Source organism: Mesoplodon mirus (genome assembly GCF_964341445.2).
Source record: "Mesoplodon mirus genome assembly, chromosome: 1".
NCBI classification, from domain to species: domain Eukaryota; kingdom Metazoa; phylum Chordata; class Mammalia; order Artiodactyla; family Ziphiidae; genus Mesoplodon; species Mesoplodon mirus.
Genome location: NC_138976.1, coordinates 189885475 through 189902643, shown reverse-complemented (window position 1 = coordinate 189902643; position 17169 = coordinate 189885475).

Here is a 17169-nt window from a genome sequence, read left to right as displayed (position 1 = left end):
TTGATTGTTTTTGCTGATTGTCTCCCCTTGTAGCTGCTTTCTTCATTATTGTGTAAATTTAGATCATGTGCTCATGTTTAGATAAACAGTTGATCTTGTAAGAGGCTTAGCTGTGAACGCTCGTAAGCTTCAGGAGAAAGTCGGCAAAGATTTATTTTTGTGCCTCCAATGAGTGTCCCGCAAAGAACCCGTTTTCTACAAGTGTTGGTCCAATTCTCCCTCTAGAGGCAGGGGACTCAGACAGGGCTGCTTTGCGGCCACAGATCTGGGGCAGGGGCAGTGGGCGGCATGTGGCCTGGGCTGGAGCCTCTCCGCGTGTGTCCCAGGGACCCATCTGCCTGCGAACCTCGGTCACCTGGCAGGAAGCTACGATGCCCAGACCTATGCTTAGCCGTGCAGCGTGGTGTAGTGCGCGGACACGTTCCACACACACTTCAAGTAAGAGGGCGGCCTGCGTGGAAAGGTGAGAGTTTGGGCAGCGGTGCAGACAAAGAAGGCGCCCTTTGTCCTGGGCCTAAATGCTTGTGACACCCCACTGGACCTGCCGGGCTCTGAGGGCCCTGCCCTGGGCCCCCTGCTCCCCTGCCCTTTGTTCAGTCACAGCAGAGATGGCCACACCCACTCCCTCAGTGAGGGCAGTGTTCCAACCTCCCTCAGCCCCGGCCCCTCTCCGCAGGTTACCATGGACTACAGAGGCTGCATCCTGAGGCCAGGGCTTTCCGAGAATGCCAGGGGCAGACATGATGACCTTAAATGACTACCTCTTGTGTCAGTTTTGGTAAACTTTAGGAGCTAGGAAATGGTCCACTTTACAGAAATGTTCAAATTTACTGGCATTTCATATATTCTCTGCTATAACATTGTCCTGACTCTTTCTGTATATTCTTTACTTATGTTTTTGTTTTCCTTAATCAAAGTGTGTCTTTTAAATCTTTTCAAAGAAGATTCTTTGGACTTACTAGATCACCTGAATTTTATACGTTTTCTGTTGTATTAAGTTCTGCTCATATCTTTATGTATCTTCTTTCTATGTTCTCAGGGTTTATTGTTTTCATCTTCTGATGTCAATTTAAACACTTGGTTATTCATTTTAATAAATCTTTTTACTTATAAAGACTTGAACTTTTGAAGATTCTAGCTTACTTGTACGTTTCTAAGGGTCAGGTCCTCTCCATTGTTGCTGGCCTAAAGCTTAGTTCACCATATAGCAATGTATATATTGACCTATTTTCCCCTCGACTTTCTGTGATTCCCTACATCTCACCTTTCTTTGCAGACAAGCCATTTGAAATACCCTTAACTTATTTAACAGCCAATAAGTCTTTGAAATAATGTGTAATTTTTAGAGAAATCTTCTTATATAATTAGGCAGAAAATCTGACCTGCCATAGTTTTCAAAACAGCATAATTTCACTCTTCTCAATGATTAATCTGTTGTATTACACAACCTTTGAATATTTAGCTTTATCAATGACATGTCCTTTAAAAATGTTTTAGAGATCCTACCAGTCTTGGAAAACATCCTTGTGCCTGGTTTCAGTTCCAGTTTTATGTATATTTTCTGCCTTGCACCCGATTATTCCTACATATGATGGATGGCCTTGGGAATCTAATTCTGGTATTGATTGTTTTTGCTGATTGTCTCCCCTTGTAGCTGCTTTCTTCATTATTGTGTAAATTTTTATCATGAGCTCATGTTTAGCTATACAGCTGACCATGTAAGAGGCTTAGGTTTCAACACTCGTAAGTTTCAGCAGAAAGTCGGCAAAGATTTATTTGTGTCCCTCCAATGAGTGGCCCGCAAGGACCCCGTTTTCTACAAGTGTTGGTGCAATACTCCCTCTAGAGGCAGGGGACTCAGACAGGGCTGCTTTGCGGCCCCAGATCTGGGGCAGGGGCAGTGGGCGGCCTGTGGCCTGGGCTGGAGCCTCTCCGCGTGTGTCCCAGGGACACATCTGCCTGCGAACCTCGGTCACCTGGCAGGAAGCTACGATGCCCAGACCTATGCTTAGCTGTGCAGCGCGGTGTACTGCGCGGACAAGTTCCACACACACTTCAAGTAAGAGGGCGGCCTGAGTGGAAAGGTGAGAGTTTGGGCAGCTGTGCAGACAAAGAAGGCGCCCTTTGTCCTGGGCCTAAATGCTTGTGACACTCCACTGGGCCTGCATGGCTCTGAGGGCCCTGCCCTGGGCCCACTGCTCCCCTGCCCTTTTTTCAGTCACAGCAGAGATGGCCACACCCACTCCCTCAGTGAGGGCAGTGTTCCAACCTACCTCAACCCCGCCCCCTCTCCGCAGGTTACCATGGATATCAGAGGCTGCATTCTGAGGCCAGGGCGTTCCGAGAATGCCAAGGGCAGACATGATGACTTTAAATGACTTCCTCTTGTGTAAGTTTTGGTAAACTTTAGGAGCTAGGAAATGGTCCCCTTTACAGAAATGTTCAAATTTACTGGCATTTCTTATATTCTCTGCTATAACATTGTCCTGATTCTTTCTGTATATTCTTTACTTATGTTTTTGTTTTCCTTAATCAAAGTGTGTCTTTTAAATCTTTTCAAAGAAGATTCTTTGACTTACTAGATCACCTGAATTTTATACGTTTTCTGTTGTATTAAGTTCTGCTAGTATCTTTATTTATCTTTTTTCTATGTTCTCAGGGTTTATTGTTTTCATCTTCTGATGTCAATTAAAACACTTGGTTATTCATTTTAATAAATGTTTTTACTTATAAAGATTTGAACTTTTGAAGATTCCAGCTTACTTGTACGTTTCTAAGGGTCAGGTCCTCTCCATTGTTGCTGGCCTAAGGCTTAGTTCACCATATAGCAATGTATATATTGACCTATTTTGCCCTCGACTTTCTGTGATTCCCTACATCTCACCTTTCTTTGCAGACAAGCCATTTGAAATACCCTTAACATATTTCACAGCCAATAAATCTTTGAAATAATGTGTAATTTTTAGAGAAATCTTCTTATATAATTAGGCAGAAAACCTGACCTGCCATAGGTTTCAAAACATCATAATTTCACTCTTCTCAATGATTAATCTGTTGTATTACACAACCTATGAGTATTTAGCTTTATCAATGACATGTCCTTTAAAAATGTTTTAGAGATCCTACCAGTCTTGGAAAACATCCTTGTGCCTGGTTTCAGTTCCAGTTTTATGTATATTTTCTGCCTTGAACCAGATTATTCCTACATCTGATGGATGGCCTTGGGAATCTAATTCTGGTATTGATTGTTTTTGCTGATTGTCTCCCCTTGTAGCTGCTTTCTTCATTATTGTGTAAATTTAGATCATGTGCTCTTGTTTAGATAAACAGCTGACCCTGTAAGCCGCTTATGTGTGAACACTCGTAACTTTCAGCAGAAAGTCGGCAAAGATTTATTTGTGTCCCTCCAATGAGTGGCCCGCAAGGACACCGTTTTCTATAATTGTTGGTGCAATACTCCTTCTAGAGGCAGGGGACTCAGACAGGGCTGCTTTGCGGCCCCAGATCTGGGGCAGGGGCAGTGGGCGGACTGTGGCACGGGTTGGATCCTCTCCGCGTGTGTCCCATGGAACCATCTGACTGCGAACCTCGGTCACCTGGCAGGAAGCTACGATGCCCAGACCTATGCTTAGCTGTGCAGCGCGGTGTACTGCGCGGACACGTTCCACACACACTTCAAGTAAGAGGGCTGCCTGAATTGAAAGGTGAGAGTTTGGGCAGCTGTGCAGACAAAGAAGGCGCCCTTTAGCCTGGGCCTAAATGCTTGTGACACTCCACTGGGCCTGCCTGGCTCTGAGGGCCCTGCCCTGGGCCCTCTGCTCCCCTGCCTCTTGTTCAGTCACAGCAGAGATGGCCACACCCACTCCCTCAGTGAGGGCAGTGTTCCAACCTCCCTCAGCCCCGCCCCCTCTCCGCAGGTTACCATGGACTACAGAGGCTGCATTCTGAGGCCAGGGCGTTCCGAGAATGCCAAGGGCAGACATAATGACCTTAAATGATTTCCTCTTGTGTCAGTTTTGGTAAACTTTAGGAGCTAGGAAATGGTCCACTTTACAGAAATGTTCAAATTTACTGGCATTCCATATATTCTCTGCTATAACATTGTCCTGACTCTTTCTGTATATTCTTTACTTATGTTTTTGTTTTCCTTAATCAAAGTGTGTCTTTTAAATCTTTTCAAAGAAGATTCTTTGGACATACTAAATCACCTGAATTTTATACGTTTTCTGTTGTATTAAGTTCTGCTCATATCTTAATGTCTTTTTTCTATGTTCTCAGGGTTTATTGTTTTCATCTTCTGATGTCAATTAAAACACTTGGTTATTCATTTTAATAAATCTTTTTACTTATAAAGATTTGAGCTTTTGAAGATTCCTGCTTACTTGTACGTTTCTAAGGGTCAGGTCCTCTCCATTGTTGCTGGCCTAAGGCTTAGTTCACCATATAGCAATGTATATATTGACTTATTTTGCCCTGGACTTTCTGTGATTCCCTACATCTCACCTTTCTTTGCAGACAAGCCATTTGAAATACCCTTATCTTATTTCACAGCCAATAAGTCTTTGAAATAATGTGTAATTTTTACAGAAATCTTCTTATATAATTAGGCAGAAAACCTGACCTGCCATAGTTTTCAAAACAGCATAATTTCACTCTTCTCAATGATTAATCTGTTGTATTACACAACCTTGTTGTATTTAGCTTTATCAATGACATGTCCTTTAAAAATGTTTAGAGATCCTACCAGTCTTTGAAAACATCCTTGTGCCTTGTTTCAGTTCCAGTTTTATGTATATTTTCTGCCTTGCACCCGATTATTCCTACATCAGATGGATGGCCTTGGGAATCTAATCCTGGTATTGATTGTTTTTGCTGATTGTCTCCCCTTGTAGCTGCTTTCTTCATTATTGTGTAAATTTAGATCATGAGCTCATGTTTAGCTAAACAGCTGACCTTGTAAGAGGCTTAGGTGTGAACACTCGTAAGTTTCAGCAGAAAGTCGGCAAAGATTTATTTGTGTCCCTCCAATAAGTGTCCCGCAAGGACCCCGTTTTCTAGAAGTGTGGGTCCAATACACCCTCTAGAGGCAGGGGACTCAGACAGGGCTGTTTGAGGCCCCAGATCTGGGGCAGGGGCAGTGGGTGGCCTGTGGCCCGGGCAGGAGCCTCTCCGGGTGTGTCCCAGGGACCCATCTGCCTGAGAACCTCGGTCACCTGGCAGGAAGCTACGATTCCCAAACCAATGGTTAGCTGTGCAGCGAGGTGTACCGCGCGGACATGTTCCACACACACTTCAAGTAAGAGGTCGGCCTGATTGGAAAGGTGAGAGTTTGGGCAGCTGTGCAGACAAAGAAAGCGCCCTTTGTCCTGGGCCTAAATGCTTGTGACACTCCACAGGGCCTGCCGGACTCTGAGGGCCCTGCCCTGGGCCCCCTGCTCCCCTGCCCTTTGTTCAGTCACAGCAGAGATGGCCACACCCACTCCCTCAGTGAGGGCAGTGTTCCAACCTCCCTCATCCCCGCCCCCTCTCCGCAGGTTAACATGGACTACAAAGGCTGCATTCTGAGGCCAGGGCGTTCCGAGAATGCCAAGGGCAGACATGATGACCTTAAATGATTTCCTCTTGTGTCAGTTTTGGTAAACTTTAGGAGCTAGGAAATGGTCCACTTGACAGAAATGTTCAAATTTACTGGCATTTCATATATTCTCTGCTCTTACATTGTCCTGACTCTTTCTGTATATTCTTTACTTATGTTTTTGTTTTCCTTAATCAAAGTGTGTCTTTTAAATCTTTTCAAAGAAGATTCTTTGGACTTACTATATCACCTGAATTTTATACGTTTTCTGTTGTATTAAGTTCTGCTCATATCTTTATGTATCTTTTTTCTATGTTCTCAGGGTTTATTGTTTTCATCTTCTGATGTCAATTTAAACACTTGGTTATTCATTTTAATAAATCTTTTTACTTATAAAGATTTGAACTTATGAAGATTCCAGCTTAATTGTACGTTTCTAAGGGTCAGGTCCTCTCCATTGTTGCTGGCCTAAGGCTTAGTTCACCATATAGCAACATTTATATTGACCTATTTTCCCCTCGACTTTCTGTGATTCCCTACATCTCACCTTTCTTTGCAGACAAGCCATTTGAAATACCCTTAACTTATTTCACAACCAATAAGTCTTTGAAATAATGTGTATTTTTTAGAGAAATCTTCTTCTATAATTAGGCAGAAAATCTGACCTGCCATAGTTTTCAAAACAGCATAATTTCACTCTTCTCAATGATTAATCTGTTGTATTACACAACCTTTGAGTATTTAGCTTTATCAATGACATGTCCTTTACAAATATTTTAGAGATCCTACCAGTCTTGGAAAACATCCTTGTGCCTTGTTTCAGTTCCAGTTTTATGTATATTTTCTGCCTTGCACCCGATTATTCCTACATCTGATGGATGGCCTTGGGAATCTAATTCTGGTATTGATTGTTTTTGCTGATTGTCTCCCCTTGTAGCTGCTTTCTTCATTATTGTGTAAATTTAGATCATGTGCTCATGTTTAGATAAACAGCTGACCTTGTAAGAGGCTTAGGTGTGAATACTCGTAAATTTCAGCAGAAAGTCGGCAAAGATTTATTTGTGTCCCTCCAATGAGTGGCCTGCAAGTACCCCGTATTCTAGAAGTGTTTGTGCAATACTCCCTCTAGAGGCAGGGGATTCAGACAGGGCTGCTTTACGGCCCCAGATCTGGGGCAGGGGCAGTGTGCGGCCTGTGGCCCTGGCTGGAGCCTCTCCGCGTGTGTCCCATGGACCCATCTGCCTGCGAACCTCGGTCACCTGGGAGGAAGCTACGATGCCCAAAATTATGCTTAGCTGTGCAGCGCGGTGTACTGCGCGGACAGGTTCCACACACACTTCAAGTAAGAGGGCGGCCTGAGTGGAAAGGGGAGAGTTTGGGCAGCTGTGCAGACAAAGAAGGCGCCCTTTGGCCTGGGCCTAAATGCTTGTGACACTCCACTGGGCCTGCCGGGCTCTGAGGGCCCTGCCCTGGGCCCCCTGCTCCACTTCCCTTTGTTCAGTCACAGCAGAGATGGCCACACACACTCCCTCAGTGAGGGCAGTGTTCCAACCTCCTTCAGCCCCGCCCCCTCTCCGCAGGTTACCATGGACTACAGAGCCTGCATTCTGAGGCCAGGGCGTTCCGAGTATGCCGAGGGCAGACATGATGACCTTAAATGATTTCCTCTTGTGTCAGTTTTGTTAAACTTTAGGAGCTAGGAAATGGTCCTCTTTACAGAAATGTTCAAATTTACTGGCATTTCATATATCCTCTGCACTAACATTGTCCTGACTCTTTCTGTATATTCTTTACTTATGTTTTTATTTTCCTTAATCAAAGTGTGTCTTTTAAATCTTTTCAAAGAAGATTCTTTGGACTTACTAAATCACCTGAATTTTATATGTTTTCTGTTGTATTAAGTTCTTCTCATATCTTTATTAATCTTTTTTCTATGTTCTCAGGTTTTATTGTTTTCATCTTCTGATGTCAATTAAAACACATGGTTATTCATTTTAATAAATATTTTTACTTATAAAGATTTGAACTTTTGAAGATTCCAGCTTACTTGTACGTTTCTAATGGTCAGGTCCTCTCCATTGTTGCTGGCCTAAGACTTAGTTCACCATATAGCAATGTATATATTGACCTATTTTGCCCTCGAATTTCTGTGATTCCGTACATCTCACCTTTCTTTTCAGACAAACAATTTGAAATACCCTTAACTTATTTCACAGCCAATAAGTCTTTGAAATAATGTGTATTTTTATAGAAATCTTCTTCTATAATTAGGCAGAAAATCTGACCTGCCATAGTTTTGAGAACAGCATAATTTCACTCTTCTCAATGATTAATCTGTTGTATTACACAACCTTTGAGTATTTAGCTTTCTCAATGACATGTCCTTTACAAATGTTTTAGAGATCCTACCAGTCTTGGAAAACATCCTTCTGCCTTGTTTCAGTTCCAGTTTTATGTATATTTTCTGCCTTGCACCGATTATTCCTACATCTGATGGATGGCCTTGGGAATCTAATTCTGTTATTGATTGTTTTTGCTGATTGTGTCACCTTGTAGCTGCTTTCTTCATTATTGTGTAAATTTAGATCATGAGCTCATGTTTAGCTAAACAGCTGACCTTGTAAGACGCTTAGGTGTGAACGCTCGTATGTTTCAGCAGAAAGTCGGCAAAGATTTATTTGTGTCCCTCCAATGAGTGGCCCGCAAGGACACTGTTTTCTACAAGTGTTGGTCCAATACTCCCTCTAGAGGCAGTGGATACAGACAGGGCTGCTTTGCGGCCCCCGATCTCGGGCAGGGGCAGTGGGTGGCCTGTGGCCCAGGCAGGAGCCTCTCCGCGTGTGTCCCCGGGACCCTTCTGCCTGCGAACCTCAGTCAACTGGCAGGAAGCTACGATGCCCAGACCTATGCTTAGCTGTGCAGCGAGGTGTACTGCGCGGATAGGTTCCAAACACACTTCAACTAAGAGGGCGCCCTGATTGGAAAGGTGAGAGTTTGGGCAGCTGTGCAGACAACGAAAGTGCCCTTTGGCCTGGGCCTAAATGCTTGTGACACTCCACTGGGCCTGCCGGGCTCTTAGGCCCTTGACCTGGGGCCACTGCTCCCCTGCCCTTTGTTCAGTCACAGCAGAGATGGCCACACCCACTCCCTCAGTGAGGGCAGTGTTCCAACCTCCCTCAGCCCCGCCCCCTCTCCCCAGGTTACCATGGACAACAGTGGCTGCATTCTGAGGCCAGGGCGTTCGGAGAATGCCAAGGGCAGACATGATGACCTTAAATGATTTCCTCTTGTGTCAGTTTTGTTAAACTTTAGGAGCTTGGAAATGGTCCTCTTTACAGAAATGTTCAAATTTACTGGCATTTCATATATTCTCTGCTCTAACATTGTCCTGACTCTTTCTGTATATTCTTTACTTATGTTTTTGTTTTCCTTAATCAAAGTGTGTCTTTTAAATCTTTTCAAAGAAGATTCTTTGGACTTACTAAATCACCTGAATTTTATACGTTTTCTGTTGTATTAAGTTCTTCTCATATCTTTATTTATCTTTTTTCTATGTTCTCAGGTTTTATTGTTTTCATCTTCTGATGTCAATTAAAACACATGGTTATTCATTTTAATAAATATATTTACTTATAAAGATTTGAACTTTTGAAGATTCCAGCTTACTTGTTCGTTTCTAAGGGTCAGGTATTCTCCATTGTTGCTGGCCTAAGACTTAGTTCACCATATAGCAATGTATATATTGACCTATTTTGCCCTCGAATTTCTGTGATTCCGTACATCTCACCTTTCTTTTCAGACAAACCATTTGAAATACCCTTAACTTATTTCACAGCCAATAAGTCTTTGAAATAATGTGTAATTTTTAGAGAAATCTTCTTATATAATTAGGCAGAAAACCTGACCTGCCATAGTTTTCAAAACAGCATAATTTCACTCTTCTCAATGTTTAATCTGTTGTATTACACAACCTTTGAGTATTTAGCTTTATCAATGACATGTCCTTTAAAAAGGTTTTAGAGATCCTACCAGTCTTTGAAAACATCCTTGTGCCTGGTTTCAGTTTCAGTTTTATGTATATTTTCTGCCTTGCACCCGATTATTCCTACATCTGATGGATGGCCTTGGGAATCTAATTCTGGTATTGAATGTTTTTGCTGATTGTCTCCCCTTGTAGCTGCTATCTACATTATTGTGTAAATTTAGATCATGAGCTCATGTATAGTTAAAGAGCTGAACTTGTAAGATGCTTAGTTGTGAACGCTCGTAAGTTTCACCAGAAAGTCCGCAAAGATTTATTTGTGTCCCTCCAATGAGTGGCCCGCAAGGACCCTGTTTTCTCCAAGTGATGGTCCAATACTCCCTCTAGAGGCAGGGGACTCAGACAGGGCTGCTTTGCGGCACCCGATCTGGGGCAGGGGCAGTGGGTGGCCTGTGGCCCGGGCTGGAGCCTCTCCGCGTGTGTCCCAGGGACCCATCTGCCTGCGAACCTCGGTCACTTGGCAGGAAGCTACGATGCCCAGACCTATGGTTAGCTGTGCAGCGAGGTGTACTGCGCAGACAGGTTCCACACACACTTCAAGTAAGAGGGCGGCCTGATTGGAAAGGTGAGAGTTTGGGCAGCTGTGCAGACAAAGAAAGTGCCCTTTGTCCTGGGCCTAAATTCTTGTGACACTCCACTGGGCCTGCCGGAATCTGAGGGACCTGCCCTGGGCCCCCTGCTCCCCTGCCCTTTGTTCAGTCACAGCAGAGATGGCCACACCCACTCCCTCAGTGAGGGCAGTGTTCCAACCTCCCTCAGCCCCGCACCCTCTCCGCAGGTTACCATGGACTACAAAGGCTGCATTCTGAGGCAGGGCGTTCTGAGAATGCCAAGGGCAGACATGATGACCTTAAATGATTTCCTCTTGTGTCAGTTTTGGTAAACTTTAGGAGCTAGGAAATGGTCCACTTTACAGAAATGTTCAAATTTACTGGCATTTCATATATTCTCTGCTCTAACATTGTCCTGACTCTTTCTGTATATTCTTTACTTATGTTTTTGTTTTCCTTAATCAAAGTGTGTCTTTTAAATCTTTTCAAAGAAGATTCTTTGGACTTACTAAATCACCTGAATTTTATACGTTTTCTGTTGTATTAAGTTCTTCTCATATCTTTATGTATCTTTTTTCTATGTTCTCAGGGTTTATTGTTTTCATCTTCTGATGTCAATTAAAACACTTGGTTATTCATTTTAATAAATATTTTACTTATAAAGATTTGATCTTTTGAAGATTCCAGCTTACTTGTAAGTTTCTAAGGGTCAGGTCCTCTCCATTGTTGCTGGCCTAAGGCTTAGTTCACCATATAGCAATGTTTATATTGACCTATTTTCCCCTCGACTTTCTGTGATTCCCTACATCTCACCTTTCTTTACAGACAAGCCATTTGAAATACCCTTAACTTATTTCACAGCCAATAAGTCTTTGAAATAATGTGTATTTTTTAGAGAAATCTTCTTCTATAATTAGGCAGAAAATCTGACCTGCCATAGTTTTCAAAACAGCATAATTTCACTCTTCTCAATGATTAATCTGTTGTATTACACAACCTTTGAGTATTTAGCTTTATCAATGACATGTCCTTTAGAAATATTTTAGAGATCCTACCAGTCTTGGAAAACATCCTTGTGCCTTGTTTCAGTTCCAGTTTTATGTATATTTTCTGCCTTGCACCCGATTATTCCTACATCTGATGGATGGCCTTGGGAATCTAATTCTGGTATTGATTGTTTTTGCTGATTGTCTCCCCTTGTAGCTGCTTTCTTCATTATTGTGTAAATTTAGATCATGTGCTCATGTTTAGATAAACAGCTGACCATGTAAGAGGCTTAGGTGTGAATACTCGTAAGTTTCAGCAGAAAGTCTGCAAAGATTTATTTGTGTCCCTCCAATGAGTGGCCCTCAAGGACCCCGTTTTCTAGAAGTGTTGGTGCAATACTCCCTCTAGGGTCAGGGGACTCAGACAGGGCTGCTTGGCGGCCCCAGATCTGGGGCAGGGGCAGTGGGCGGCCTGTGGCCCGGGCTGGAGCCTCTCCGCGTGTGTCCTAGGGACCCATCTTCCTGCGAACCACGGTCACCTGGCAGGAAGCTATGATGCCCAGACCTATGCTTAGCGGTGCAGCGCGGTGTACTGCGTGGACACGTTCCACACACACTTCAAGTAAGAGGGCGGCCTGAGTGGAAAGGTGAGAGTTTGGGCAGCTGTGCAGACAAAGAAGGCGCCCTTTGTCCTATGCCTAAATCCTTGTTACACTCCACAGGGCATGCCGGGGTCTGAGGGCCCTGCCCTGGGCACACTTCTCCCCTGCCCTTTGTTCAGTCACAGCAGAGATGGCCACACCCACTCCCTCAGTGAGGGCAGTGTTCCAACCTCCCTCAGCCCCGCCCCCTCTCCGCAGGTTACCATGGACTACAAAGGCTGCATTCTGAGGCCAGGGCGTTCCGAGAATGCCAAGGGCAGACATGATGACCTTAAATGATTTCCTCTTGTGTCAGTTTTGGTAAACTTTAGGAGCTAGGAAATGGTCCACTTTACTGAAATGTTCAAATTTACTGGCATTTCATATATTCTCTGCTCTAACATTGTCCTGACTCTTTCTGTATATTCTTTACTTATGTTTTTGTTTTCCTTAATCAAAGTGTGTCTTTTAAATCTTTTCAAAGAAGATTCTTTGGACTTACTAAATCACCTGAATTTTATACGTTTTCTGTTGTATTAAGTTCTGCTCATATCTTTATGTATCTTTTTTCTATGTTCTCAGGGTTTATTGTTTTCATCTTCTGATGTCAATTAAAACACTTGGTTATTCATTTTAATAAATATTTTTACTTATAAAGATTTCAACTTTTGAAGATTCCAGCTTACTTGTACGTTTCTAAGGGTCAGGTCCTCTCCATTGTTGCTGGCCTAAGGCTTAGTTCAACATATAGCAATGTACATATTGACCTCTTTTGCCCTCGACTTTCTGTGATTCCCTACATCTCACCTTTCTTTGCAGACAAGCCATTTGAAATACCCTTAACTTATTTCACAGCCAATAAGTCTTTGAAATAATGTGTATTTTTATAGAAATCTTCTTCTATAATTAGGCAGAAAATCTGACCTGCCATAGTTTTGAGAACAGCATAATTTCACTCTTCTCAATGATTAATCTGTTGTATTACACAACCTTTGAGTATTTAGCTTTCTCAATGGCATGTCCTTTACAAATGTTTTAGAGATCCTACCAGTCTTGGAAAACATCCTTTTGCCTTGTTTCAGTTCCAGTTTTATGTATATTTTCTGCCTTGCACCCGATTATTCCTACATCTGATGGATGGCCTTGGGAATCTAATCCTGGTATTGATTGTTTTTGCTGATTGTCTCCACATGTAGCTGCTTTCTTCATTATTGTCTAAATTTAGATCATGAGCTCATGTTTAGCTAAACAGCTGACCTTGTAAGAGGCTTAGGTGTGAACGCTCGTAAGTTTCAGCAGAATGTCGGCAAAGATTTCTTTGTGTCCCTCCAATGAGTGGCCCGCAAGGACCCCGTTTTCTACAAGTGTTGGTCCAATACTCCCTCTAGAGGCAGGGGACTCAGACAGGTCTGATTTGCGGCCCCCGATCTGGGGCAGGGGCAGTGGGCGGCGTGTGACCCGGGCAAGAGCCTCTCCGCGTGTGTCCCAGGGACCCATCTGCCTGCGAACGTCGGTGACTTGGTAGGAAGCTACGATGCCCAGACCTATGGTTAGCTGTGCAGCGAGGTGTACTGCGCGGATAGGTTCCACACACACTTCAAGTAAGAGGGCGGCCTGATTGGAAAGGTGAGAGTTTGGGCAGCTGTGCAGACAACGAAAGTGCCCTTTGGTCTGGGCCTAAATGCTTGTGACACTCCACTGGGCCTGCCGGGCTCTTAGGGCCTTGCCCTGGGGCCCCTGCTCCCCTGCCCTTTGTTCAGTCACAGCAGAGATGGCCACACCCACTCCCTCAGTGAGGGCAGTGTTCCAACCTCCCTCAGCCCCGCCCCCTCTCCGCAGGTTACCATGGACTACAGTGGCTGCATTCTGAGGCCAGGGCTTTCGGAGAATGCCAAGGGCAGACATGATGACCTTAAATGATTTCCTCTTGTGTCAGTTTTGATAAACTTTAGGAGCTAGGAAATGGTCCCCTTTACAGAAATGTTCAAATTTACTGGCATTTCATATATTCTCTGCTCTAACATTGTCCTGACTCTTTCTGTATATTCTTTACTTATGTTTTTGTTTTCCTTAATCAAAGTGTATCTTTTAAATCTTTTCAAAGAAGATTCTTTGGACTTACTAAATCACCTGAATATTATACGTTTTCTGTTGTATTAAATTCTGCTCATATCTTTATGTATCTTTTTTTTATTTTTCTCAGTGTTTATTGTTTTCATCTTCTGATGTCAATTAAAACACTTGGTTATTCATTTTAATAAATGTTTTTACTTATAAAGATTTGAACTTTTGAAGATTCCAGCTTACTTGTACGTTTCTAAGGGTCAGGTCCTCTCCATTGTTGCTGGCCTAAGGCTTAGTTCACCATATAGCAATGTATACATTTACCTATTTTGCCCTCGACTTTCTGTGATTCCCTACATCTCACCTTTCTTTGCAGACAAGCCATTTGAAATACCCTTAACTTATTTCACAGCCAATAAGTCTTTGAAATAATGTGTATTTTTTAGAGAAATCTTCTTCTATAATTAGGCAGAAAATCTGACCTGCCATAGTTTTCAAAACAGCATAATTTCACTCTTCTCAATGATTAATCTGTTGTATTACACAACCTTTGAGTATTTAGCTTTATCAATGACATGTCCTTTACAAAAGTTTTAGAGATCCTACCAGTCTTGGAAAACATCCTTGTGCCTTGTTTCAGTTCCAGTTTTATGTATATTTTCTGCCTTGCACCCGATTATTCCTACATCTGATGGATGGCATTGGGAATCTAATTCTCGTATTGATTGTTTTTGCTGATTGTCTCCCCTTGTAGCTGCTTTCTTCATTATTGTGTAAATTTAGATCATGAGCTCATGTATAGCTAAACAGCTGACCTTGTAAGAGGCTTAGGTGTTAACGCTCGTAAATTTCAGCAGAAAGTTGGAAAAGATTTTTTTGTGTCCCTCCAATGAGTGGCGCGCAAGTACCCCGTTTTCTACAAGTGTTGGTCCAATACTCCCTCTAGAGGCAGGGGACTCAGACAGGGCTGCTTTGCGGCCCCCGATCTGGGGCAGGGGCCGTGGGTGGACGGTGGCCCGGGCAGGAGCCTCTCCGCGTGTGTCCCAGGGACCCATATGCCTGCAACCTCGGTCACCTGGCAGGAAGCTACGATGCCCAGACCTATGGTTAGCTGTGCAGCGAGGTGTACTGTGCGGAAAGGTTCCACACACACTTCAAGTAAGAGTGAGGCCTGATTGGAAAGGTGAGAGTTTGGGCAGCTGTGCAGACAAAGAAAGTGCCCTTTGGACAGGGCCTAAATTCTTGTGACACTCCACTGGGCCTGCCGGGCTCTGAGGGCCCTGCCCTGGGCCCCCTGCTCCCCTGCCCTTTGTTCAGTCACAGCAGAGATGGCCACACCCACTCCCTCAGTGAGGGCAGTGTTCCAACCTCCCTCAGCCCCGTCCCCTCTCCGCAGTTTACCATGGACTACAGATACTGCATTCTGAGACCAGGGCGTTCCGAGAATGCCAAGGGCAGACATGATGACCTTAAATGATTTCCTCTTGTGTCAGTTTTGGGAAACTTTAGGAGCTAGGAAATGGTCTACTTTACAGAAATGTTCAAATTTACTGGCATTTCATATATTCTCTGCTCTAACATTGTCCTGACTCTTTCTGTATATTCTTTACTTATGTTTTTGTTTTCCTTAATCAAAGTGTGTCTTTTAAATCTTTTCAAAGAAGATTCTTTGGACTTACTAAATCACCTCAATTTTATACGTTTCTGTTGTATTAAGTTCTGCTCATATCTTTATTTATCTTTTTTCTATGTTCTCAGGGTTTATTGTTTTCATCTTCTGATGTCAATTAAAACACTTGGTTATTCATTTTAATAAACCTTTTTACTTATAAAGATTTGAACTTTTGAAGATTCCAGCTTACTTGTAAGTTTCTAAGGATCAGGTCCTCTCCATTGTTGCTGGCCTAAGACTTAGTTCACCATATAGCAATGTTTATATTGACCTATTTTCCCCTCGACTTTCTGTGATTCCCTACATCTCACCTTTCTTTGCAGACAAGCCATTTGAAATACCCTTAACTTATTTCACAGCCAATAAGTCTTTGAAATAATGTCTATGTTTAGAGAAATCTTCTTCTATAATTAGGCAGAAAATCTGACCTGCCATAGTTTTCAAAACTGCATAATTTCACTCTTCTCAATGATTAATCTGTTGTATTACACAACCATTGAGTATTTAGCTTTATCAATGACATGTACTTTAAAAATGTTTTAGAGATCCTACCAGTCTTTGAAAACATCCTTGTGCCTTGTTTCAGTTCCAGTTTTATGTATATTTTCTGCCTTGCACCCGATTATTCCTACATCTGAAGGATGGCCTTGGGAATCTTATTCTGGTATTGATTGTTTTTGCTGATTGTCTCCCCTTGTAGCTGCTTTCTTCATAATTGTGTAAATTTAGATCATGTGATCATGTTTACCTAAACAGCTGACCTTGTAAGAGGCTTAGGTGTGAACGCTCGTAAGTTTCAGCATAAAGTCGGCAAAGATTTATTTGTGTCCCTCCAATGAGTGGCCCGCAAGGACCCCGTTTTCTACAAGTGATGGTCCAATACTCCCTCTAGAGGCAGGGGACTCAGACAGGGCTGCTTTGCGGCCCCCGATCTGGGGCAGGGGCAGTGGGCGGCCTTTGGCCCTGGCAGGAGCCTCTCCGCGTGTGTGCCAGGGACCCATCTGCCTGCGAACTTCGGTCACCTGGCATTAAGCTACAATGCTCAGACCTATGCTTAGCTGTGCAGCGAGGTGTACTGCATGGACATGTTCCACACACATTTTAAGTAAGAGAGCGGCCTTTGTGGAAAGGTGAGTGTTTGGGCAGCTATGCAGACAAAGAAGGCGCCCTTTGGCCTGGGCCTAAATGCTTGTGACACTCCACTGTGCCTGACGGTCTCTGAGGGCCCTGTCCTGGGCCACCTGCTCCCCTGCCCTTTGTTCAGTCACAGCAGAGATGGCCATACCCACTCCCTCATTGAGGGCAGTGTTCCAACCTCCCTCAGCCCTGCCCCCTCTCCGCAGTTTACCATGGACTACAGAGGATGCATTCTGAGGCCAGGGCATTCCGAGAATGCCAAGGGCAGACATGATGACCTTAAATGATTTCCTCTTGTGTCAGTTTTGGTAAACTTTAGGAGCTAGGAAATGGTCCACTTTACAGAAATGTTCAAATTTACTGGCATTTCTTATATTCTCTGCTATAACATTGTCCTGACTCTTTCTGTATATTCTCTCCTTATGTTTTTGTTTTCCTTAAACAAAGTGTGTCTTTTAAATCTTTTCAAAGAAGATTCTTTGGACTTACTAAATCACCTCA